The 25,408-nt window shown below is 45.4% G+C and overlaps 1 protein-coding gene and 1 long non-coding RNA gene across 4 annotated transcripts in view; one reads left to right on the forward strand and one right to left on the reverse strand.

Annotated features, from left to right (window-relative positions):
• BTBD11 (BTB domain containing 11) overlaps window positions 1–25,408 on the reverse strand; it is a 310,110-nt gene that overhangs the window by 86,192 nt on the left and 198,510 nt on the right. The window lies entirely within an intron of this gene.
• Window positions 17,153–24,907, forward strand: LOC119873641. Its single transcript, XR_005365670.1, has 3 exons — window positions 17,153–17,294; window positions 21,874–21,984; window positions 24,274–24,907. It is a non-coding gene; the product is annotated as an uncharacterized LOC119873641 (long non-coding RNA).

A 25,408-nucleotide genomic window follows, 5' to 3' on the forward strand; every position in this document is an offset into this window, starting at 1 on the left:
AAAAAACTGAGCTGCGAAGACCTAGCGATTCGGCCTTCGACTCTGCACTGTTGACAGCAGCTCCGCAGCCTTGTCTTCCTGCTCTGATTGGGCCCCTGTCACCATCACACACCTAGGGGAGGAGGCTTGGGGGCTGGGTCCCATGGAAGACGGCTTCCCAACACCTCGAGTGTGCACATACCCTGCGCAGGGATGGTGAAACAAAGGCCTCATGGGGAGAATCAGTGCAGAACAGGCCATTTGGTACCGACAGGACAAGTCCTTTGAGTGTGAAAGTCAGCCCCACTAATGGGTGATTATAGAATTCCCCGAAATGGGCAAGGGCCAAGGGCCAAAGGGTGCTGGGTGAGAAGAAGACTTCCTTCCTTCCTTCCTTCCTTCCTTCCTTCCTTCCTTCCTTCCTTCCTTCCTTCTTTCCTTCCTTCCTTCCTTCCTTCCTTCCTTCCTTCCTTCCTTCCTTCCTTCCTTCCTTCCTTCCTTCCTTTCTTTCAAGATGTTATTTATTTATTTGACAGAGAGAGAGAGAGAACGTGCATGAGGAGGGGCTGAGAGAGGGAGAGGGAGAAGCAGACTCTGTGCTGAGCAGGGAGCCTGATGTGGGGCTACATCCCAGGACCCCAGGATCATGATCCAAGGCGAAGGCAGACACTTAACTGACTGAACATCCCAGGTGCCCCTAAGAAGGGGACTTCTACTCACAGTGCCAACAGGTCCTTGTGACTGACCTCGGAACTTTCTTTGGCTTTCCTGTTACACGTTCTGAAGCAGGTGATGTAGGGGGCTAGAGAGCTTGGAGGGTTGAGGCACAAGCAAGTAAAGGCAGAGCAAATATGGTATGTGAGTAGCAATAGTGTCCTCCCTGTGCTCTCACCCTGCCTTCACCTCCCCTGCCCTCCTGGGGAGGAAGGTTCCCCCTCCACTTGCCCTCCTTTCCTCCCCTGGGGAGGAGGCCCCACCACTTGCCTCTGCCTCTAACTCTGCCCCCCTGCACCTTCCTACCCGCATCTAAGCATCCGACGCACTTCCGTCCCCGCAGCTTGAACAGGACAGGAGCAGAAACAATGGAGAGCAAGAATTCCCAGCTCTCCCGGAGTTTCTGTCTACATACTTGGCCTAGCTCTCCATTTTGGTGGTGGTGGTGGTGGTGGTGGTGGTGGTGGTGCGCCAGAATTATCCAGGGAACTGGTTAAAACCCACATTCCTGCGTTCCTGCCCACTTGCTGGGTATATGGGTTTCCTTGGGGCTGCTGTTGCAAAATACCCCAAACTCGGTGGCTTAAGTGACAGAAATATATTCTCCCCGAGGGCTGGAGGCCAGGAGTCCCAAGATTGAGGGGGCAGCAGGATGGTGCACCCTCCAGAGGATCTAGGGGCCTCATCGCTTGCCTCTTCCAGCTTTCTGGGGTTGTGGGTGTTCCGTGGCAGGGGCTCCATCTCTCTGTCTCTGCCTCTGTTTTTACATCACCTTGTCCTCTGAGGCGTGTGTCAAATCTTTCTCTCTCCTCGAAGGACATGTATGATTGGACTTTGGGCCCACCCAGATAATCCAGGATTATCTCACCACTTTAGGACCCTTACCTAAAAATCACATCTGCCAAGACCCTTTTCCTTTGCAAAACAGAGACTGCAGAGATGGGATCTTTGGGCACCATTGCAAGACAACCACACTGGGCATCGGCTCCTCATTCATTCTCTGCAGCGTTTCTGATGCCCACTGAAGCTGAGCCCCTCGACATCAGGAGAATGCCAGCTCCCAGCTGCAGGATGCTTGGCAGCCCTGAGGTCCTTCCTTGCTTGCCACGCGGGGATTGACGGACGAGCCCATACCTCTCCTCTCTGGGCTGTGAGCTGCACAACAGCCAGGCCGGGCTTAGGGGCACAGAGCCTCTGCGGTGGGAACCTGATCCCAAGTGGGTAGAAGATGATGGGGCTCAGGATATAAATGGCCCTGGGAGGGAAGCCGGGGCTTCAGAAGTGGGTAAGCCACAGGCTCTGTTTGAGGCTGGTGCAGAACCTTCCTAGCAGCCTTGGCACAAAAGATAAACATTTGGGAGGTGGCGGGGGCTGCACAGACTTGTATCCTGAGAGCAATGGCTCCAGAAGCCTAAAAGGGCAGGGTGCGCAGGCTGGTGCAGGCTGAGAGGCAAAGGCCAGGGATGGGCCTGCAGGGGTCATCTGGGCCTGCCCCTGCTTCCAAAAGAATTATCATAAAAGTCTGCAAAAGGCAGCACACAGCCTTACAAAGGAAACCCACGGCTGGTGTGGTGCTGGTGGGGTGGAAAGCACATGTACTCTAATGATCCTACATTTGAGCCCATGACTTGCTAGCTGTGGGGCTTGGGCAAGTTACTTAACTTCTCTGTGCCTCAGGTTCCTCATATGTAAAATGGGAGCAATAGCGAGGCCACCCTATGGGATTGTTGTGAAGATTAAGAGAATCTCTGTAAGGTGCTTAGCACATAGTAAATGCTCAACAAAGCCAGCTGCTATTGAGCATTTGTCTTTCATTGTCTCGCTTGACGATGACAAGAACCATAAAGTAAGTACTATTACTATCTTCATTCTACAGGGAGTGAAACAGAGGCACAGAGAGGTTATACAAATTGTCTAAGGGCACACAGTTATAAGGAACAGCACTGGGATATACATGTAGGCAGTTAGATCCACGGCCAGGGCTAGTGGCCATGTGTTCTAGCATTTCCAGGCAGAAGATAGAGCACATGCAAAGATCCAGAGGCAGGACTGCAGTCGAAAAACACAAAATCAGAAAAGTATTAGAAAAGAAATGTCAAGAATGAATGGATTGATGAGGTGCCTGGGTGATATTGTGAGTTAAGCATCTGACTCTCCATCCAGTTGTGATCTCAGGGTTGCAGGATTGGACTCCATGCTCAGCAGGAGTCTGTTTGAGATTCTAGCTGCTCCCCTTTTCCCTCTGCCCCCCCCCCCTTCAGGAGAGAAAGCATGCACTTTCTCTCTTTCTAAATAAATAAATTTTTTTTTAAAAAAGAACGGATTGACAAAAATACCTCTGAAAATGCAAAACAAAGGGTTCACTGTTTACTGTTTAGAAAGTTAATGAAGGATATTTTTATCCTCTAGTAAGACTGCTGGGTGTCCCTCATTTTGTGTTTTCCTCTTCTTCCTTAATCATAAAACCCCCAATCGTTAGCTGGGCTCACGACCACCTAGCACACATTTTCCAGCCTCCCTTGCAGCTAGGAGACCGGTTCTTTTTTTTTTTTTTTTAATTTTTATTTATTTATTTATGATAGTCACAGAGAGAGAGAGAGAGAGAGAGAGAGGCAGAGACATAGGCAGAGGGAGAAGCAGGCTCCATGCACCTCGGGATCCCGACGTGGGATTCGATCCCGGGTCTCCAGGATCGCGCCCTGGGCCAAAGGCAGGCGCCAAACCGCTGCACCACCCAGGGATCCCTAGGAGACCGGTTCTTAACAGTGATATGAGGAGAAGTTTCTTGTGAGACTTCTAGGAAGGCCCCTAAAAGAAGGAAGGCCAATTTTGTCTGGTCTTCTTCCATTCTGCTGGCAAAACCGTGGACATGCTGGCTGGTGTTAGAGCAGTCAAACTGGACAAGGAGGTGGAAGCCATGTGTTGATGATGACAAAGCAGAAACTGTAGAAGAAGGACTTGGATTTCTGACAACTGCTTCAGTGGCCTTACCTCTCTTGGATCCTCATTTCCAGACTTGTTTATGTGAGAAATAAACTTCTATCTTGTTTAAACACCTGCTATTTGGGTTTTCTTTTTTTTAATCCCTCACAGCCAAATCTAATTCTAACTGACACTAATATCACTTCCCTATAACATTTAAGTTAAATCTGTATTTTTCCATTATTGTGTCACCATGGATTTGAGTTTCTACCTACCAAAAAGAGGCAAAAACCCTTCCTTTTAATAGTTACCCTCTAAAGACTGTGGACTTGGAAACTTGAGACTGTATTTTTGTTCCTTGAAGCTACATGTATTTAAATATTTGTTACAATGAATTGTTCATTTTGAGGTGTAAACCATGCCAGAGGAGGTTGAGTTGGCTTATCAACTCTGAGAAAATATGTTGACAATGGCTTTGAGCTCCTCATAATTAACCTAACCAATAAAAATAACAACGCCGATGCTCTTGAGGTCAGAAACATACCTGAAAGTCTTCATCCTTGCAGTTCTCTTGCAAGGAAACGTTGTATCTTTAAAATTAACGCATCATTTTTATTTTATTTTAGCTATTTTCTCCCAGCTTTATCGAGATGTTACCGACATATGACACTGTGAAATGTGAGGTGTACAGCATGACGATCTGATGCACTTATATACTGCAGAATGATTACCAGGGTAGGGTTAGTTCACACATCCATCACCTCACAGAAAATTACTATTTCTTTTTTGTGGTGAGAACATTTAGGATCCACTCTCATCAACTTTCAAGTATATAAGACGGTACAGTTAACTATAGTCACTGTGTCATAGATTATTGGAACCTCAGAACTTACTCACCTAGCTGACATTTGCACCCTTTGACTAACTAGCCTCTCCTCATTTCCCCCAGCCCCTCACGACCCCCTCGTTCGACTGTTTCCATCAGTTCAGCTTTTTTAGATTCTACATATATGTGAGAGTGCACAGTATTTATCTTTCTCTCTCTGATGTATTTCATTTAGTCCTAATGCCCTCAAGGTCCAACCATGTGGTAAATGTCAGGATTTTCTTTATTTTTCTCAGGCCTGAATAATATCCCATTAACAGATCTATTTTATTTTACTTTATTTTTAAATTTATTTTCTAAAATTTTATTGATTTATTCATGAGAGACACACAGAGGCAGAGACACAGGCAGAGGGAGATGTGGGAGCAAAGCCAGATGTGGGACTTGATCCCAGGACCCTGGGATCACGCCCTGAGCCGAAGGCCACGGAGCCACCTAGGTGCCCCAACAGATCAATTTTAAAACACCATCTCTTTCTTCCCTAAAAAACAAGAGGATAAAAAGGTGAGACTGTGCATGGTCTAAGAGTTTCCTCCATGACGTCCTCAATGTCTATGCCACTGGACTGTGGCTTTGAGAAAATGATATTCTTGTTCTCTGGTAATAAACCCTTTGAACTCACATTACCCTGTATTTGGCAGATGACAAGCCAGATTAAATTCATACTCCAGCCCTAATCAATCTGAACCCTATGGAAACACAGACCTAAGACAGCCAATTCCCCAGGTCTCCTGGGCCACCAGAGACTGAGTCAGAAGCATGCTTTGGAAGAGGCTGCTACTGACCAGCTATGTGACTTGTCTATCTTTGAGGCTCCGTCGGCCTCAAGTGTGCTCACCAGTAGCCTTAAGAGACCAAAGAACCTTTTCTTCTAGCTTAGAATAATTGCATGATATATATATTTTTAAAGTAGGCTCTGTGGGGATCCCTGGGTGGCGCAGCGGTTTGGCGCCTGCCTTTGGCCCAGGGCACGATCCTGGAGATCCGGGATCGAATCCCACATCGGGCTCCCAGTGCATGGAGCCTGCTTCTCCCTCTGCCTGTGTCTCTGCCTCTCTCTCTCTCTCTGTGACTATCATAAATAAATAAAAATTAAAAAAAAAAAAAGTAGGCTCTGTGTCCAGCACGGAGCCCAATGTGGGGCCTGAAGTCACGACCCTGAGATCAAGACCTGAGCTGAGATCAAGAGTCAGATGCTTAACTGACTGAACCACCCAGGTGCCCCAGTAGCATAATATTTTGAAATAAATACATAAATAACAAAAACACTTCACATCAGGAAGTTGTGAGGGGGCGAGGGGTGGGGGGTGGGCGGAAGCCATGAAGGCAGCTTCCAGCAGACCTTTCTACTATGACACAAATGTCCTAGATCTGTGCTGTCCAATACAATAGCACGAATCATACATGGCTACTGAACACTTAGAATGGAGTTGGTGTTACTAAGCAGCTAAAATACTAATTATATTCAATTTTAATTAACTTCACCTTATTATTTATTTTTAAAGATTGATTTATTCATGAGAGACACAGAGAGGCAGAGACACAGGAAGAGGAAGAAGCAGGCTCCCTGTGGGGAGCCCGATGGAGGACTCGATCCCAGGACCCCAGGATCACGACCCGAGCCAAAGGCAGATGCTCAACCATGGAGCCACCCAGGTATCCATAACTTTATTTTTTTTTAAAGATTTTATTTTACAGACAGATTGTGAGAGAAAGCATGAGTAGAGGGAGGGCAGAGGAAGAAGCAGACTCCCTGCTGAGCGAGGAGTAGGATCCCAGGACCCTGAGCTGCAGGCGGATGCTTGACCGACTAAGTCACCCAGGCAGCCCTAATTCAACTTTAAATAGGCATTCGTGGTTAGCAGCTGCCCTACTTGGGTACTGCCGTTCTAAGGGATGTCCTTCAGGTCAGTGTAATTTCAGAAGGAATCCTGGTCGAATGGGGTAGTGGAAAGAGGGCTACAAAGTAGGTATTAGGCAACCTAAGTTTTGATCCAGTTTTTCTATATGATCTACATCATCATCATCATCAGGATTTTATAGCGTCTGCCATTTCTTGAGTGCTTACAACATTCCAGGCTCTGCACAAAAAGCTTAAATGTGTATTATTTTATTTAATTATAAAAACAAGGTAATTTGGAAGGAAATTATTACTATCATCCCTATTTACAAATGAGCAAACAGAGGTTTAGCAACTTCAGAAGCTAAGTAATTCATATAGCATATAGAATCTTGAAGCTATTGGACCAGAGTTGGGATTTGATTTTAAGTGGTCTTGAACCCGAAGTCTACGGGCTTAGTCATTATACGAGTTCTCTGAAAAACAGTGCGGCATTGACTAAGTCATTGAACATTGAGAAGCTACAGTTCTTCATCTGGAAAGTGAGGAAGCTAGGCCAAATGAACGCTAAGATCTGCTCAAGTAGGCAAAGGTCATGTTTTTCATACTTGCCCTCCAGGGCGGGCTGGAGGGCACTTTATATAACGGATGCCATTGTTTACAGATGTGGCCATGTGACTTCAAAAGACCCTGACCTGAGCGTAGTCAATAATTTCCCTAGAGGTTAGTAACTCTAGACCATGTTATAGGTTGTTTTATTTTTTTAAGATTTTACTTATTTATTTATTTGGGAGCGAGAGCTCGCAAGCAAGTGCACACGCACTTACCAGCATGCAAGCACCACAGAAAAGGGAGGGGTGGAGGAGGAGGGATTCCCCTTGACTTGAGGCTCATCTGACAACCCTGAGACCACGACCTGAGCCGAAACCAAGCTTTGGACGCTTAACCAACTGAGCCACCCAGATGCCCCTAGATTGTTTTTTAAAAACTCCCCAGGGGGGGATCCCTGGGTGGCGCAGCGGTTTAGTGTCTGCCTTTGGCCCAGGGCGTGATCCTGGAGACCCGGGATCGAATCCCATGTCGGGTTCCCGGTGCATGGAGCCTGCTTCTCCCTTTGCCTGTGTCTCTGCCTCTCTCTCTCTCTGTGTAACTATCATAAATAAATAAAGAAAAAAATATTAAAAAAAAAAAAAAAAAAACTCCCCAGGGGACTCAGATCACCAGAAAGATCTAAGAGGATTAGCCCTGGTTAGAACTTGCTAAAAGTCAAAAATGATTCTTCTGTGAATAGTTTCTTTCTTTCTTTCTTTTTTTTTTTTGGTAAAGATTATGTTCTGTGTGTGTTTAAATTAGATGATGAGAGCTATATAACGTATGTTTCCTTTTTTTTGCCTTAGAGGGCAGGAAACTCAAAGCTAAATTTTGCATTCAATTGCAATGATAAACCTTAGGAGAGTTTTTTTCTGGTACTTTTTCTGGTCTTCTTTACTGTTAATGATATATTGTGTGTATTGCTATCCTTGTTTTGTGGTTCTGTTATGTTGAACTCATACTGTGAATCTAGCTGAAATCCTTTTCAGAGTTAGCTCCGTTATAAGTGATTACCAGATAAGCATCATCGTCTCAGAGTATACCAAAGCCCCAAGAATAACTGGAAAAATAAAGTAAAAGAGTGTTACCATGTAGAATGGGGGGGGGGGGGGGTCCTTTGAGAAGGTAGGAGATGGAAATGGGATAGAATTTCCCAGTAAGGGGATCCCTGGGTGGCGCAGCGGTTTGGCGCCTGCCTTTGGCCCAGGGCGCGATCCTGGGGGCCCGGGATCGAATCCCACGTCGGGCTCCCGGTGCATGGAGCCTGCTTCTCCCTCTGCCTATGTCTCTGCCTCTCTCTCTCTCTCTGTGTGACTATCATAAATAAATAAAGAAAAAAATATTAAAAAAAAAAAAAGAATTTCCCAGTAAGAAGAGAATAGAAAAAGAACATGGGGAAAGGAAGGAAAGAAAAAAGAACTTCCCAGAGAGCCTTAAAAATCAAGGAAGAGACTAAAAAAAAAAAGGTAAAAAAAAAAAGGAGGCAGTTTTGATGCCCACTCAAAACAACGTTGTGGCCAGTTAGCAGATTTATGGGATCTCACATGCGTGAGAAGAAAACATGTGTGCAACTTAACTTCCCTAACTAAACATTACCAATTTTATATTTTGCTAGATCTGGAAATGAGAGATGACAGAAACCAGAGAGGGAGCTTTTGATTTTAATAAAAGGAAATGCCAAAGGGCTATTTTGTAGGCTGGACTCTGGTACTTCCCAGGAAAGGACTTCTCGAACAGGGCAGTGCTGCAGCGTGAGACTCCATCTGCACATGCAGAATGTTCAGGGCTGCTCATCTGGCAGGTGGCAAGAGGATTGGGTGTGTCTGCACCCCTCCTACCACAACCTATCCAATGCGCTAAGGAGAGGTCCTGAATGAAGCTCCTCTCTTCACATCAGCAGGTGAAGGAGTTGAGTTCTAGGACCACCTCCAGGGCAAGCAGAGAAATCCCAACCAGAGGGACTAAAGCAAACCTCATCTGGGGATGAACCTGGGTGGGGGAAGGGAGACCCAGCCTGATCAGGAGCAGCACTTCTCGGACCTGGAGGGGATGCGGGCTGGCAAGCAGGTAAGGATGTCTGGATTTGGCTGGGGTGTGGGCGTGGCTCTGAATGGAAGCTGGTTGCACGGTGAATGATGAGGCAAAGATGCCACGTAACCCTTAGATCCCTCTCCTGCCTAAACGGCGAGGATAATGCCCACTGGTCCTTCCTCGCAGGGCCACAGGTGTACTACAGGTGACACAGGTGTGAGAGTGCAATTGTGGGGAAGATATACGTTCATTTTCATGAGCATCAAATTACCTAATGCATATAGTCTAAGTTGTTAATGATTTAAACAGCAGGGTAAGAAAAACACAACTGGGAAGGGAAGTCCACTAACTCCTCACTTTGTCAGTGTCCTATTCCCTTTTAAGGACCCCCCCCCCCCCCCCCCCGCCCAGACTGCAGCAATACCACAGACTGCCTGAAGGGGGAGCCCCTGCACCCACGCTCTGTGCCCAGGCTCCGTTCCTGTGGTTTTTCTTACACCTGTTCTCATTCTGCTTCCAGCTTTTCAGTCTTGCTGTATTCCTCTCTGCTCACCACTGGGTTGTGTCCAAGCTGAAGTTTTGCTTTCCTTTCCTCAAATCTGATTATACACACTGGTTTCACGCCTTCCACCTAAGTGTATCCCCCTCCTGTATCTTCCCGGGATACAGCCTTCTTTCTCAGACATGGACTCTGTGGGGGTGGCTCCTGCATTGGGCTTGCCTGAGTGCTACCAGCAGGAACCAGGCCCATGCAATGAACGAAATGTAAGTCACTTTCTTCTTCTGAAAAAGCCACCCTGCAAGCCAAAGCCAAGGACACGTTATCACACTGCTTGGATGTTGACTCCACTGTCTAAATCACTAGAATGGGGAGCCCTGGAAATTATTAACCGTGCTTCTTTACTTTAGGCTTCCCTCTATGATACCAAGGACAGGGATTTTCATAGTAGTAGGTGCTAAGTATTTGCCAAGTTAAATTGATAGTTACTTCTAAGAGTACAGGCTCTGGAGTCAGACAGCCTTGGGTTTTTATCCTGGTGCTGCCAGTTAACTAGGTCAGGGCCCAAATCCCAGCAAGTCATATGAACCCCAGGTTTCCATCTGGAAATGGGGTACTTTGTGCCCTGCAGACTTGCCTGGCACACAGAAAGTGCTCAGTAAATTACAGCTGTTTTTAAACAGTGAAATGTTGCATCTGAATTAGGAGTTGGATTGATTCTAGAAGCCCCAAGAAGCAAAAGGAGTAGTGGTGGCAGCTCCTGGGAGCAGATTTCAGCTGCACAGAAGTAAGACCTCAGAGGAGTCTCAGTAATCTGAAGATGGAATGGGAAGGAAGCCTCTAGGACTGGGGCCTTAGTTGGACCATCCCATGGGGAGAGCTTCAGGAAGGAGATCCAAACATCCAATGGGTGGTTGGACTAGAGACTCTCAGTCCCTCCACACCCTATGAGTCCCACACTCCAAATTTAGCTGATTGACCACTTACATACAGACTCCTAGAACTGGACTACTGCATTCTTTTCTTTTTCTTTTTTTTTGCATTATTTTCATAATAATTTCTTCATTCTAGTTGTTCTCTCCAATATTTTCACATTGCTGCCAAGATGCATGTGCTAACATGCAAATCTGATCATCTGATAAAAGTATAAATTCTTTGGCCTGGCCTCAATCCACATGTTTTCATTGTCTTGTTCTCAGGCATTGTCCATGCCTGTCCAGTGCCAGTGTGTTCTGGCCACACCAAATGACCAGTCTTTTCTGGAACCCCCATGCTTGCTCTCATCTCTCTGCCTTTGCTCTACTCTTGTTTCCTCCCTCTTTCAATCCTCTCCATCCAGCTAAGTCCTAAGAGAGTGATCAAATGTCACCTCCTCTGGGAATTAATCCCTAAGAGTCCACCCCCCCATACAATATAGCTAGCTGCTTGTTCCCCTCTACCTTTATATAGCACTTTGTACATGATTGCATAATACCACTTGTAACATATTATTGTTATAATTTATGCCTTTATAACCATCCCAACCTCATTGTAGAGGCATGAACTATTCACCTTTGCATCCCCCAAACTTGCACATAGTAGTGCTTGCCACTACTCAAGATGACATTTTATATTAGTGACCTTGCTTGTTTACTCTCCTTCATGAGACCATCAGCTTCATGAGAACATGGACCTATCCTGTGCTTTGCTGTATCCCCAGCACTTAGTATAGTGCCTGGTTCACAGGCTCTTAATATTCTTTGAATGAATGAACAAATGTTTTTTTGCTTAGCTTAAATTCCAGGTGGGTTTCCCAGTTCATTGTGGGTGATGGTTCACTGGAATGTTTGCATAAGAACCAAGTAAAATTATAAAACTAGCTAACTGTGGTTTATTTTCAGTTGTGTTAAGGGTAGGAATCCACATAATTAAGATTCAGTGAGAACCAGGCTTGGGTAAAAACTATGTTAAAAGTCTGGTCCAGAACCCTGGCCAAGGGCCCAGAATAAATCCTAGTGACCTCGAACACTTCAGATCTAAGAAAGTCAGAAATGCAACATAAACGATGGGCAGGCATTAGGACTACAGTCCTCTTGGGTTTAGGTGTTCCCTGTACCCCATCTGCCACCACAGTGAAACTAGAGCATGTCGGGGTGGGGTGCTGGCAAGAGTGTCACTGTCCACAAGGCTTTTGCAACAATCTACAAGGCTGTGCCAGTTCCAGAACAGGTGAACTCATGCACTAACAGGTTTTAAAGTTGTTTAGTGGGATTATTCATCGAGCTTTTCCAATCGTAGGTAACAAGGATGGACTTGGGATATTCCATGGTCCAGAAACTGTATGCTGTCCACAGTAACAGGAGACCAATTCTGTTCAGTTCAGCGAAACCTAATTCAGTTCAGTTCCATTCAACTAAACTCAAATAATTCGATGTAACAATCATTTACTGGGTATCTCATCACACATAGAATAGAAACCAAACTACTTCGCATGCCCAGAAGGCTCTGTAAGATTTGGCTGCCGACTCTGGACTTCATCTCCTACACTCTCCCGGCCCACTCATTCCATTTCAGTCTTACTGGACTCTAGTGCCTGTATCTTGCTTGTGCCAAGAATGTTCCTGTCCCAGGGCCTTTGCACTTACTGTTCTCTCTGCCTGGCAAGATCTGTGCTCAGATATTGACATGGCTACTGCTTCCCTTCCTTTAGGTCTCTGCTCAAATTCAGCCTCTTTAGAGAAACCTTCCTGGACCTAAAACGGCAACTTACATCACTCATACATAACTTGAATACCCAGTTTTATTTCTCTTTATACCATTTATCTATGACTGATACTCTATTATTTATGCATTTGTTCCTCGCCAGGCATATATGGTGTATGTTCTATATTTGTTGAATGGATGAGTGAGTAAACAAGTGCCTGCTATGTACCAAACTCATACACTTGGTGATACTGGAAATGGTCCCAGTCCTCAATAGACCCTTGGTCTAATGTGCAAAACAGGAGAAAAGAAGCTATTTAAAAAACCTTATGCATAAAATCTTATGGGAGAGTAAGTCAGAACCCCTGCAGTGAGAGGGGGTGGGTGTGTGATGGGAAATGCCACCCCGAGCCTGGGAGTGGGGAGAGAAGGGCTTGGAAGAAGAAATCCTGGCAGAGGAAGTTAGTTGAGCTGATGCAGAGACTTTTCTAGAGCAAATCTCTTTTAAGCAAGTTCAGGAGATTCTGTGGACCGAAGCAGCTGAAGGGATAGGGGACAGGAGGAGGGAGACCTTGTGGCGGGTGAATGTGACAGATACTAAATGCGCCAACAGGGAGGCATTTAAGGAGCAGGTGATTGCTTAGTCTGTGCCCTGTTCGTTGACCATCATCTTGGAACAGGGGTTTGTGCTGGGTTTGTGGAAGACATGAGGATTGAAAACCTGGATGCTGGAGGTCAAGGTAGCAGAAGAGTTCAGTGTGGCCACGCATCTCCCATTTTCCAGGGCAGTCCCGAGTGCTCAAGTCTGCTTAACTGCCCTCTATTATCCTGGTATACTTGTCCCATCAAGTCTTTGGATGGGTGGACTGGAGCATAAAGTGGCCAGCCATCAGGGAAGGAGGGACAGATCCCACAATGCCAGGCTGACGTGGGAAGTGAGATGGTCTGACAAGGTGCTCTGGGGTCTGAAGAGGGATGGTGTCTCCAGGGAAGGCTCTGAGACCGTGGAGCATGCCGTTAGTGTTTTCAACAGGGTGGTCCTTGGTGTTGCATGTTTACTGGTGTCTTTCTTTCTTCATAGAATGCTCCTTCCAGGGACACCTGGGTGGCTCAGCGGTTGAGCATCTGCCTTTGGCCCAGGGCGTGATCCTGGAGTTCCAGGATCGAGTCCCACATTGGGCTTCCTGCATAGAGCCTGCTCTCCCTCTGCCCCCCTCTCCCGTGTATTTCGTGAATAAATAAATAAAATCTTAAAAAAAAAAAAGTTTATAAAAAAAAAAAAGAATGCTCCTTCCACATCCTCTTGCCATAGGGTCTCTAAGTAAAGGGTGAGATTCCGTATAAGGATCTAGTAAGGGGCAGCGTAACAGAAGACTGCCGCACAGGCTCACTCCGGCCCAGGAGTTGGAACTTCTCAGTGAAATGGCAGCCTGGGGAAATATCCACCTTCTTTTGTCAGCACATTCGGCCTAGAGTCCTGGACCCGCCTGAACCTAACTGGCTGAATCTTTTTTTTTTTTTTTTAAGATTTTTTATTTATTTATGATAGACATAGAGAGAGAGAGATAGAGGCAGAGACACAGGCAGAGGGAGAAGCAGGCTCCATGCCAGGAGCCCGATGTGGGACTCGATCCCAGGCCTCCAGGATCATGCCCTGGGCCAAACACAGGCATCAAACCACTGAGCCACCCAGGGATCCCCCTGACTAGCTGAATCTTAACAGAATTCCTCATGCCAATTTGAAAGAACCGAGGAAGCCCTCACGGGCAATGTTTCTTATATATGGGGAAAACGAAAACAGAGCAATTTAAAATCCAGAATAATAAACAAACACAACCACTAAACAAATGATTCCTGGAATTGTGGAGACTTCCTCATCTTTGGACACTGCCAACTGCGTACACCATGAACTTTGTCAACGGTACCAGCTCAAAACTTGCCTTCTGATGATGCTGTATGAAGGCTCTTCTCCATTCTAGAAGCAGTACAGGAAGCAGGGTGGGGATTTCCAGAGATCCCTGGAGCAGCTCGTTGGTTTCCCTTTGGCCACTCATTGCATGGCTTGGGTAAATACCTTGACTTTTCTAGAGCAAGTCTCTTTTAAAGTTGTGAAAGGCAACCCTGGCTAGTCTTTCCACTCCTAGAATGCAGGGAGACTATATGCATGGAAGACTCTTGGAGACCATGAAGGGCTCACTTAGGAGATTTTTATATCGACTATGGCCAGACCTTGCAGGCCAGGTGGGGGCCACTCCTCCCTACATTTTCCACAAGTTTCTTCCTGCAAAACAAGACATGGGATCTGGGATCGGGCTAGGTAGGGTTGCCGCCCAGAGCTCTCCTTTTCTGCAATTTCTCACTCAAAGGGGCCATCAGGAGCCTCATGAGTGAAGTCCTCAGTTGCTCTACTCCAAAGAGATTATTCTTTTTATGTCCGTTCCCTCTGCACTGACGTTTTAGCCATGCTACTGTGTGTAGTTTTAAAAGAACAGCAATTCACAAACTGGCAACAACCCAAATGACCAGCAACCTGGGAACCATTAGGTAGATAATGGTGCATCCACAAGAAGGAATATTTTGCAGTCATTAAAAATGATGTTTATGAATGTTCTGTAATAGTAGCAGGAAAAATGCTTATGGCACACTAAGTGAAATAAAAACAGATATAAAACTATACACACATACACAGTACAGCTATTTTAAAGAGCCTCACTATCTGTATTAAAAACAAAGACGAGAAAGGGTACCAAATAAATCATTTGGGTTACCTCTGCACAGCAGAGTTGTAGATGATTTTAATTTTCTTTCTTATGGTTTTCTGTATTTTCCAAAATTAAAAAAATGAGTATATATAACTTTTTGGTAAAAAAAATATAATCTAAAAATTTGAATGTATAGCATCTGGTATTACAGTTGTGAAAAGGTACCGTCCATGAGGAGAGCAAAATGGAAGGAGGTCATTTTGTGGTCAAATCAATGAAAATCCAGGACAATGGTCAGCTAGGAGACATGTGGACATGTGAGGGTTCATGGGGGAAGCCAGACTTTGAAAAATGCAAGATCAACTCAGATACTATGTCTACTGGGCAAATGACCAGATTTTACTGCCTGGGCTGTTTTCCATAACATGTGAAACTCAGGTATGTGCTGGCAGCTGTCAATATCACTGTTTCTGGAAGGATAAAACAGAGCAGAAACTTGGCACTGGACAGATGGTCTGCAAGCAGGCTGAACTCGGGGAGTGATCCCTCTCTACAGGCCTTTCTGGCCTTCCCGGGCACCTGGGGTTCCTGCTGGCTCTGGTCGTGCTGGGCCCTCAGTTTGCAGGTTTGAGGGCTAATTTTTGGGAATGTTCTTTTAAAAAAATTTTTTCCTACATGTACAGCACATTCGTGCACAGTGCCCGAGGCCCCAGACATGGGGCACACGGAGGGCTGCCAATTCCCAGCAAAGGAGAAGGAATCAAAAATCCAAGGAGGCTAATGTAGCTTCCCTTGGGCCCATTCAGGCCAAGGGAGGAGGCCAGTTGGCAACTTCTCTCGCTGGGGGCCACAGGAGATGGCACTTGGTCAAGCCACATGCTTGTCATCTGCCTTTGGGGCTCTTGCAGGAAACTTCCAACCAGTTCCCGCATCATGCCAGGCTCGCTCCTCCTGCTGCCATGCACTCAGACTGGTCTCTGTGTCGCTGTCCACCTTGTGCCAGGCCCTGGCTGGCTGCCAGAGAGAGCACACGCTGATCAAAGCCCGGTCCTTGCCTGTGACGAGCTCAGACACGGAAGCAACTGGTAGCAAGCAATGGCCAGGGCGCCTTGGGAGAGAGGCGGTCAGGAGGACTCCGGCTCTGGGCTCACGGCGCTTGGATGCAACCTCCAGCCTGGCCACTCACAAGCGTAGCTGTGTGACCTGGGCAAGTCCTTGAACTCCGCTCAGCCTCACTCCTCACTGAAACTAGGCAGAGTTACAGCATCTGCACTGGGGCGTTGGGTCCGAAGCCTGCTCATCCCAGGGCCTGGCACACGATGGCACCAAGTGTTGTTACAATTTGCCACAGACGGCCTCACAAAGAACAGAGGAGGCCTTGTCCTGCAGGGGCAGCAAAGGTTTCACAGCAACCGTGAGGATGCAGCTGCCTTGAAGGATGAGCAGGTTATTTGCATTGGGCTTAGGCTTCCCCCTCGGTTGGAACCTCCACCACACCCTGCCGTTGAGGGAACAAAGACCCAACAAAACCTGTAAGGACATAATTTTCTCCCAGGCACTTTCAACTCCGCAGTGATAAATACTTATCTCTAAATAAGACTCAGGTGCTACCTACGTCCTGTGCTCTTGAGTCGGCGGGACCCTGTGCCACGGCCCCGGGTGCCTAGCTGCAGGTGCTGGAGGGCAGGGACTTGTGGCCCAGCAGTTCTTTGCCAACTCAGAGAAGTATCTCAGCATTTGGACAGCTGGCCAAACAGCTGCACCTCTGTGACCCAGCTGAAGGTCAGCCCGGCCTCTGCTGCAGTTGGTCTCACTGGTCTGTGGTACATAGGAGACTCCCCGCCTTGGAGTCCTTGCTGGTGGCTCTTCCACCTGGAGTGCCTGATCTTACCCGTGCTTCCGTCTGCCTCAAAAGCCAACTTCCTGGATCCCCTGAGGCAGTTTATCTGCATCCCCCTCCTGACTCTTTGCCCTTTCTTTCTTTGATGATAAATGATAAATGAGCTGCACAGGGCAGGAGCCATGCAAGGTTGCCTGGGTCCTCGCTCCTCCCACGAGCACCGGGCCTGGCCCACGGCAACCAAGCATACTGGATGTGAGCTCTGGAGCCAGGCTGCTGGGTGTGAATCCCCGTGCAGCCCCTCAGAACCCTGTGACCTCTCTGCCCCCCTTTCCCCACCTAGAAAGTGGAGATGAGAACAAGAATGCCTACCATCATGAGGTTATCCTCTCCTATCCCCACAAGTACTTGCAGCAAGTGGTGCCTGGCACACAGAAGATTTGATCAAAACTCTTACCATTTCTGCACTCAGGCACGCGATTCATGTTTGCTGAATAAATGAATGAAGAACGAACAACTGAAGAAGTTCGATCATAAATCATAAACACGTCTTAAAAATTAAATAAAAAATGGAAAGTTCAAGTAGCACTGCGGTGAAGACTGAAGAGGTAGGTTCTGTGTTTATAGCAATGTTTGCCAGGGCTGGAGCATGTTTCTCAAAGAGGTTTAAAGGCTGTCTAATCAGATGAAGTGATTTGATTATCATTATTCCATTTATATGAGCAATATTTATTGAGGCCTAAGCCAGGGAAAAACTCAGAAGGAAAAAAGAGGAGGGGGAAGCATATTAAAATAAGAACATTCCTGGTTCAAGATTTCCAGGTTTTTGACCTTCAGAGGGACCCCATCCCTTCCCTCTTAAGCCTGATGACCCTTCCCATCCGTCCTCGTGGCACAGCGCTCCGTGGAGAGAGCCAACTCTGGACTCAGGCGGCCTATGTTTGCATCCCACTCTGCCCCCGACTAGCTGTGTAACGTGGGCAAGCTACACAGCCTCTCTGAGCCTGACATTCTGCATGAGAAGGGAGAGACATGAGTAGTGAAAGGAGGTGCTAAAACACTAACATTCCTGTGAGGATTCAGTGAGCCAATGCGCTTAAAAGGGAGACTCGTACATTACAACTATCTTGTCAAATTTGGGGGTGATGATGGTTGTTTTGAAATACTGGGCTCTAAGATCATCAAAACATGGGGACAAGGCATATGCTTCAGCAGGTGAGCTGGTCCCTGGTCTCTACAATCACTCCTCACTTATTGCTTTGGGAGCGCTGATTTTCATAGGCCGCTTTTCTAAGGCGGGGCGGGGGTGGGTGCAGGAGACCTGCTTTGAGTCTCCGGATCAGCACTGTCCAATAGACAGTGGAAGATGGAAACTTCTTCTACGTGTGCTGTCCAATACGGGAACCACTGGCCCCATGTAGCTATTGGGCATTTGAAATGAGGACAGCAGTTCTGAGGAACTGAAGCTTTGGTTCTGTTTAATTTTTATTCACTCATTCGTTTATTTATTTTTTTCATTTATTATTTTTTTAAGTAGACTCCACGCTCAGGCTGGGCTCGAACTCATGACCCTGAGATCAAGACCTGAGCTGAGATCAAGAGTCGGACACTTAACCAACTGAGTCACCCAGGCATCTCTGATTTGTATGCATTTAAATTCAAACAGCCACAGGTGGCTGGTGGTTAGCATACTGGGCAGCGCAGTGCTAATTCCTCAGTCTCTGTTCATGAAGGTGAGGTCTTCCTTCCTTTTCCCGTATGATGAAGAACTGCTGTGTCAGACGAGACCAGATTACTGTGGCAGCCGGTTAACTGGGATTCAGAGAGGACCTGGATATTCAAACGAACAAGCGCAGTGCATGCATCTGATCAGCCTTAACCCTGCATGTTGGAGAAGGTTGTTTTTGAACTTGAGCCTCTCAGCTTGTCACCTGTGGTTAGGAGCAAATTCTGCCCCTTGGTCTGGGGGAAAAGAACCTCCTGAGTCGAAGCCATGTGACTAGCCCTGGAGCCTAGAAGTGTTCAACAGTATTGAGCTGGGGAGCCTTTTTTGGGTTTGCCCTGCCGCCTTTCCAGACAGGACCCCTGTGAAACCTGGCCTCACCTCTGCCTCGCATGCTTCTCGCTAATTTGCTATCCCCGAGCTGCTTTAGACGAGCCACCTTGTTAGGCTGAAGATGATTATTAGATTCAGACACTCAGTGTCTTCCCCTGGCTGCTGCAGCTCCAAAGTTCTGCAGGCTGGCCAGGCCTGACCTTGGGGATCCGTTCATCTCGTCAAATTACAGAAAGATCCAGCATCTCACAAGGCTCAATCCAGCCCCCAGAGCCCATTATGTGCCCAACTCTACCAGAGAGACAAAAATCATCATAATAGCTTATTTCTTGCTCTCACGTAACTTAAAAATGGGAGTTGGAGTGAGTTGGGGAAATGAATGACAAACACACAGGAACTACGATGTCTTGTTATTCACAGTGTGGCCCCTGGACCAGCAGCATCACCTCACCTGGGAGCTTGTTAGGAATGGGACATCTTGGGCCCATCCCCCGTCCTATGAATATAATCTGCATCTTAATGAGATCCCAGGGGATTCAAAGGCACATCACTGATTCCGTTTTGAGAAGCCCTGCTAGAGCATACAGCAGGTTCCAAGCCAACTATGACAACGAGAAGAATAACGGCCATTATCTATAACGCGCCCAATGTGTGCTGGCAGTGCTTTCTATACATGAACATGTCTAAGAAGGTGTCAACCTGAATTAAGAGAGTAATAATTCCTATTGTTTACAGATCATCTCCTAGGTGTCAGTTGATTGTGTATGGTACGGACATAAGTTAGTTCATTAGTCACTGAAATAGCCCATAAAGCAGGAATTATTATTTCTTGTTTACAGCTGAGGAAAAGAGGCCTGAAGCACATGAACGGTATAGCAGGTGTCAAGCTGAGGGCTGCCTGAGTTGGAACACACAGGTTTCAGACCCAGTTCTGTTAGTTCTGTAAGCATTTATTGAGCACTTACTATACACTATGCACCAAGCTAGGTCCTCAACACTTAGTCTAGCCTGAGGTGGTGGGGAAGAGTTCCTGAAGGAGGTGATGCCTACAATCAGTCCTGTAGGATGAACTGACTAAATCAGATAATACAGAGGTAGAGAAGAGGCAGTATTTCAGGAGGAAGACAAAGCCTGTGCAAAGGCACTGAGGCACTGCCCTGCAAATCAGCTGCAAGCGCATTTATGACCCCTTGCATTTATAACAAGTCCACTCATCCCACCAGGGCTCAGTTTCACCTTCATGGAACATGTTCAACATGCCTGTTTTCTGATCTCTCTTGACTTTAAATGTCCGATGATGAAACAGTCCCTTGAAAAATTGTGCTTTTAAAGTCTACTCAGTGACACGAGTCAACAAAATTGCATGTGCTCTATGATCCTTATTTTGTGAAACAACCAAAGTACCTTGATATAGGCAGAATATATGCCCTCTATGGTCATAGTGCTTATGGGTGATTCAAAGTGTCTTCTGTCTCTATTTTTTTTGGAGTTACCACATTTTGTTTAATACATGTACATGCTAGTTTTATATCCTATAAACAATCATGAAGATTATAAAACAAATTCTAGGGATTAGAATTAGAATCTCAAACATTATTTCTTTTGAAATCATAGCCTACTGATAGCAGAATAGCCTAATGAATCTGAGCATAGACCAGGACCTGACTCCGAGGGTTCAGACACTAATTCTGCAACTTTGGCCACATGATCTTGGGCAAAGTAAGCAACTCCAGTAAGTTAACAGAACAGAAAAAAGGAAGTTTCACAAAACATACTTACCTTACTTCATGAAAGCTACTTGGATTTTTTTTGTTCAAGTTCATTTTTTAAAACTTTAGGTTGTAACCATAACATCAGGGGTCAGAAAACTTTTACTAGAAAGAGCCAAAGAGTATTTTCAGCTTTGTGTGCCATTTGGTCTCTGACAAAGTGCAATCAAAAGTGTAAAAGCAGCCATAAATGATATGTAAATAAATCGGTATGGCTGTGTTCCAATAAAACTTTATGAAAACAGGCAGTGGGCCAGATTTGGCCTGTGGGGTATAGTTTGCCCATCTCTGCACCGCACTGATTTAATGGCACATTAATGAGCTGTAACCCACAGTTTGATAAATATTGGGATTAGAGTTGCTTTTACCTTGGCCAGATGAAATGAATTACAGCAATGCTTATGTTATGAATGGATCATGTTTTAAAAGCTTGTTTCTCAAGTTAATTATTCAGAGTTCAACATGCACTTCCTTCCTCTCTATATGATTGTTGGGATTCCAGGCCATTCCACCAAGGCCCACCTATAGCCCTGCGGGACACAGGTTTACTCTGTGGCCCCTCACTCTAGCATGTTCCCATGCATCTGTTGACTCTGAATTTCTCCAGGGCCCTGGAGCTGGGCACTGGGTTGGGCATATGATGGGTCTTTTGTGACAGACGTGATCATTGGCCTTGGGAAGATGAGGAAGCAGCCTTCTTCCTCTGTGAAAAGGCATTCAACATCCCTGCTTAAACAGTCCTCCTCCCTTCTTCTCCTTCCTATCAAGGTTCCCAGAGTGTTAGTCTAGAGAGTCCTTATGAGGCAGTATTTTGGTTCTCAGCTGTGGTGTCCATCAGTTGTGAGATGTGTGGCTAACAATGGTCGAAAGTACTGAACTGTACAAGTGATTGACTTGTGTGTTATTTATATTAAAAACAAGTAAATTAGAAGAGTGTATCACAACTTTGTCAACTTTTTTGGCTGCTGATGACTTCATGTGCACCTTTGTCAACTTTTTTGGCTGCTGATGACTTCAAGAATTTCCCATATTATTAGTCCCTGGTTCAACAAGGTAGAAAGTCACCTTCCCAGGCTCCCTTGTGGCTAGGGTGCAGGCATATGACCGGGGCTCCATTGATTTGGAAGCAAGTAGTGTGACATAGGTGGAACATGAGGCTGACTAGGGTGTTGGTAGAAAGCTGTTTCATGGGTAATGGTGCAGAGATCCTGCTAGGAATGTCCATTGTGCAGCCTTGGTGGTGTCTGTGCTGGGGTGCAGCTTGGACATTTGGACACTGTTCTAGATTGTGCAGCCCTGAAGCCTGGTTCTCTGGCTTTAGCACTCACCAGAAGTCTTTTTTAAACTCTACTAAACATTTAGACTCATGGGATTAACAGACCACACATGGCCCAGCAGGACGACATCAGATGTTCCTTTCAGCAATGCCTTACAGCAATTCACCCAGCCATCCTTGAGCTATCTTCTGCCCAGGTAACACACAGGTGCAAGAATGTGAGATCCACTTGGGTGACCGTGGGAACTATCCTAGTTTATGAACCCCAATATCTCTTGTAGCAACTCCACAGATATAGTTTTCAAGGTACCTGCAAGGACACTGCCAGTGACAAGAGCCAATGAACTCAGGGAAACCCAAAGCTCTGGATACTTATCAAGTATTCACAGTGCCAGCAGGCCAAATCAGATTAATCTAGAGTTACTCTGACTATAAGCATGCTGCTTGGTAACATAGTTGATACACCAATTTTTAAAAAATATATTATTTATTTTTTTGAGAGAGAGAGAGAGAAAAAGAAAGAGAAAGAGAGAAAAAGAAAAGCAGAGGGAGTGGCACAGGGAGCGGAAGAAGCAGGCTTCTTGCTGAGAAGGAAGCCTGATGTAGGGCTGGATCCAAGGACTCTGAGATCATGACCTGAGCCAAAGGCAGACACTTAACTGACTGAGCCACCCAGGTGCCTTGATACTGCAATTTTTATCATGTTTCCAGGAGAAGAGAGCTAGAGAATTAACCTAAGGTCCAATTCTCATACAGAAGGGAAAGGATCTGGTAACCTTCTACCTCCACAGGGCCTCCCAGAGGTCTTCTTTCTGCTTTAAGCAGTCATAGTAGATTTCACCTTTGCAACTAAACATTTTGACTGGTGGTGCTGTTTGTGTCAAGGATACCTCTGCCTATTGCATTCTAATATGCACTCCTTAGGGTGAAGGAACAAGAGTTATAATAGCATGCCAGAAATTTTGTTTAATCCTGAATATGTCCATTGGAGTATGTTAGCATTTGACTATCACCTGTCCATATGTCACGGATGAGAAAACATCAAGAACTGATGTGTTGGAGTGATCTTTTGACAGGGTGAGTGTATGTACTTGGGTACCATTAACTTCTAATGTCTATTATGTTTGCTTTATTAGCTCTGTTTCTTCAAGTGTAAATTTTTCTATTTGTTAAGCTTTGTTTCATTTCTCCCAAACAACTGGTGATTGGTGACTGTAATTCATGTTTTCGGTTCAGCTGCCCCTGGGAGGCAGTACACCACATCTGTTTATACAGCTCTGCTTGCAAAAGGGGCACGAGCTGCCACTGCCTAGGTATGTGTTTGCTTTCAGTGAGACTGGTAGAGGATAAAACTACCTAATTGTGTAGTCTTCTGCATAAAGCCCATCTTTGATCTTCTCAGGCAACAAAATAGTCCAATTTATCCTACTATTTTTTCATTTTGTGGTCATTACTGAAGCCATCCATGGCCACGCACATCTAGGAATCACTGATATTTTCAATAGTGATATAGGGGAGGAAAATCTTGTCATAAACTGAAGATGATTCTATTTAAAACCCACAGCCTCATATAGCTCCTACTATCAATATTAAAGTGTTTACACTTACCATTAGTAAAATAAATATTGCCTAAATAAACCTTATAAAATATCTCTTAATCATAAATACATATTTACACATAAACATATATAATAAAAATTGCCTAATTATAAATCTTTGAAAATCTGAGTTTTTTTTAAGAATATCTGAAGTACCTAAAGATGTTATTGATTGATGATATTATGATATGTGTTTATTTAGATATGTAATGTAAACTACTGAAGGTTCTGTCCCAGGAAAAAATTAAGTAGAATTACCTATTTCTTAGACATTTCTTAGAAATACTGGATAAATGAAAATCAGAAATAAGGATGACATCTGAGCTAAGATTTCTCTGTAAAACATCTGATGATCCAATACAAAACAGGCTTTGTTGATGACATTGATTGTGTTTATTTTTAACTAACTTGGTAAATACTTGTTGAGCATGTGTAATGTGGGGCACCTGGGTGGCTCAGCAGTTGAGCATCTTTGGCTCAGGTGATGATCCCAGGGTCCTGGGATTGAGTCCCCCATCAGGCTCCCTACAAAGAAGCCTGCTTCTCCCTCTGTCTATGTCTCTACCTCTGTGTGTCTCTTCATAAAAAAATAAAAAAATAAAATCTTAAAAAAAAAGCACATATTATGTGTAATATGTCAAAATAATATGTTGGGCTCCAGAAAAACATATAAGAGGCAGACTGCCCTCAGGGAGCCTTTTTTTAGGGAGCTTTATTATACATTGAATTAAGGAATTAAAAAAAAATTAAGTCACAAACCAGTGAGGTGGGCTGGTGTCAAGGCTGAGTACCATAATTAATAGCAATTTATTTCTTTTGATGGAATCTGAAGCCACTCTCTTTCCTGGAGGCACTTGCAAGGTCAGCATTGTTTTTTTTTTTTTACAGAGCATCATAAATCTACCAGCCTTTGGCACACAGAAGATTCAGTGATATCAAAGATCAGATTCTCCTTGATAAAGAATGTTTTCCTCCATGTTGACTTTGCAAACACCTGACTTGAATGGTATTCCAGGTATGGCCTTATAGTCTCAGTCTCTAGTTCATGTGGTCTGGGTCATGCCTGTCTCTCTCATTCTGGAACATCAGCTCTTTCCAGGACTTGTTCCCAGTGCATGCTTCTAACGCCCCCAAGAACTGCTCTGAAAGATTTTAGAAGCTCCAAAGCTAGTAGCCAATGCTCTGGAAAAACTTGAACTATAGAAATTTCACACTGGCACTGAGCTGCTTCAAAATCCGCAATGAAAAATGAAACTATCCAAAACAAATGTAGCAACTCTAAAGCTAAGCCCACATGAAAGAGGAGAACAGTGTCTGTAGGCCTACTTCCAAATATTTGGGCCAGCAAAGGCTCTTCTGACAAGCAGAGATGATTTGAGGCACAAAACAAGCCATATTTTAAGTCCACAAATGTTTCCAGACTTTCTGCCCAGCATGGACACAGGCAAATAACATTCAGCCTTTTTCCTGAAGAATATAGTCTAGTGAAAAACCAGACAAGCACTATGGCCCTACTTGACATTGCCAGAGTGAAAATAAAGAGTTAAGGAAATGTTGGTTGATTGTGTGTGTGTGTGTGTGTGTGTAGACAGAAAGAGAGGGAGAGAGACAGAGATAAACAATTCAAAATCAGAGTCCACCTCCCACTGGAAACTTCTTGTTCAGAGGTTTCTGTTTGGAGCTGGTGTGCATACTTGACCGGAAACAGGAGTCCATTCTCCTCTGAAGCCTTTCCGTGTGTGATTTCAGATGGTAAATGCCAATGCCTATTCTATCAGGAAACAGGAGAAAGAGTGTTTTGTCCAGAAGGAATACACACACAGGATTTTGTAGGGACAATGATAACAGCATCTCGGAGCTGCTTCACCAGATAAAAAGATGTATAATATCAGCTACTCTCTTGGGGGATGAGGAGGAGGAGAGCTGCTCTCATGCCAGGCATGGTACTGGGGGCTTAGCTACAATATTGAGTTCGTGGCTTACACCAGTTTTGGGAGGCTGGTCTCAAACTCATTTTACAGTT

This window comes from Canis lupus, chromosome 10 (genome assembly GCF_011100685.1).
Source record: "Canis lupus familiaris isolate Mischka breed German Shepherd chromosome 10, alternate assembly UU_Cfam_GSD_1.0, whole genome shotgun sequence".
NCBI lineage: Eukaryota > Metazoa > Chordata > Mammalia > Carnivora > Canidae > Canis > Canis lupus.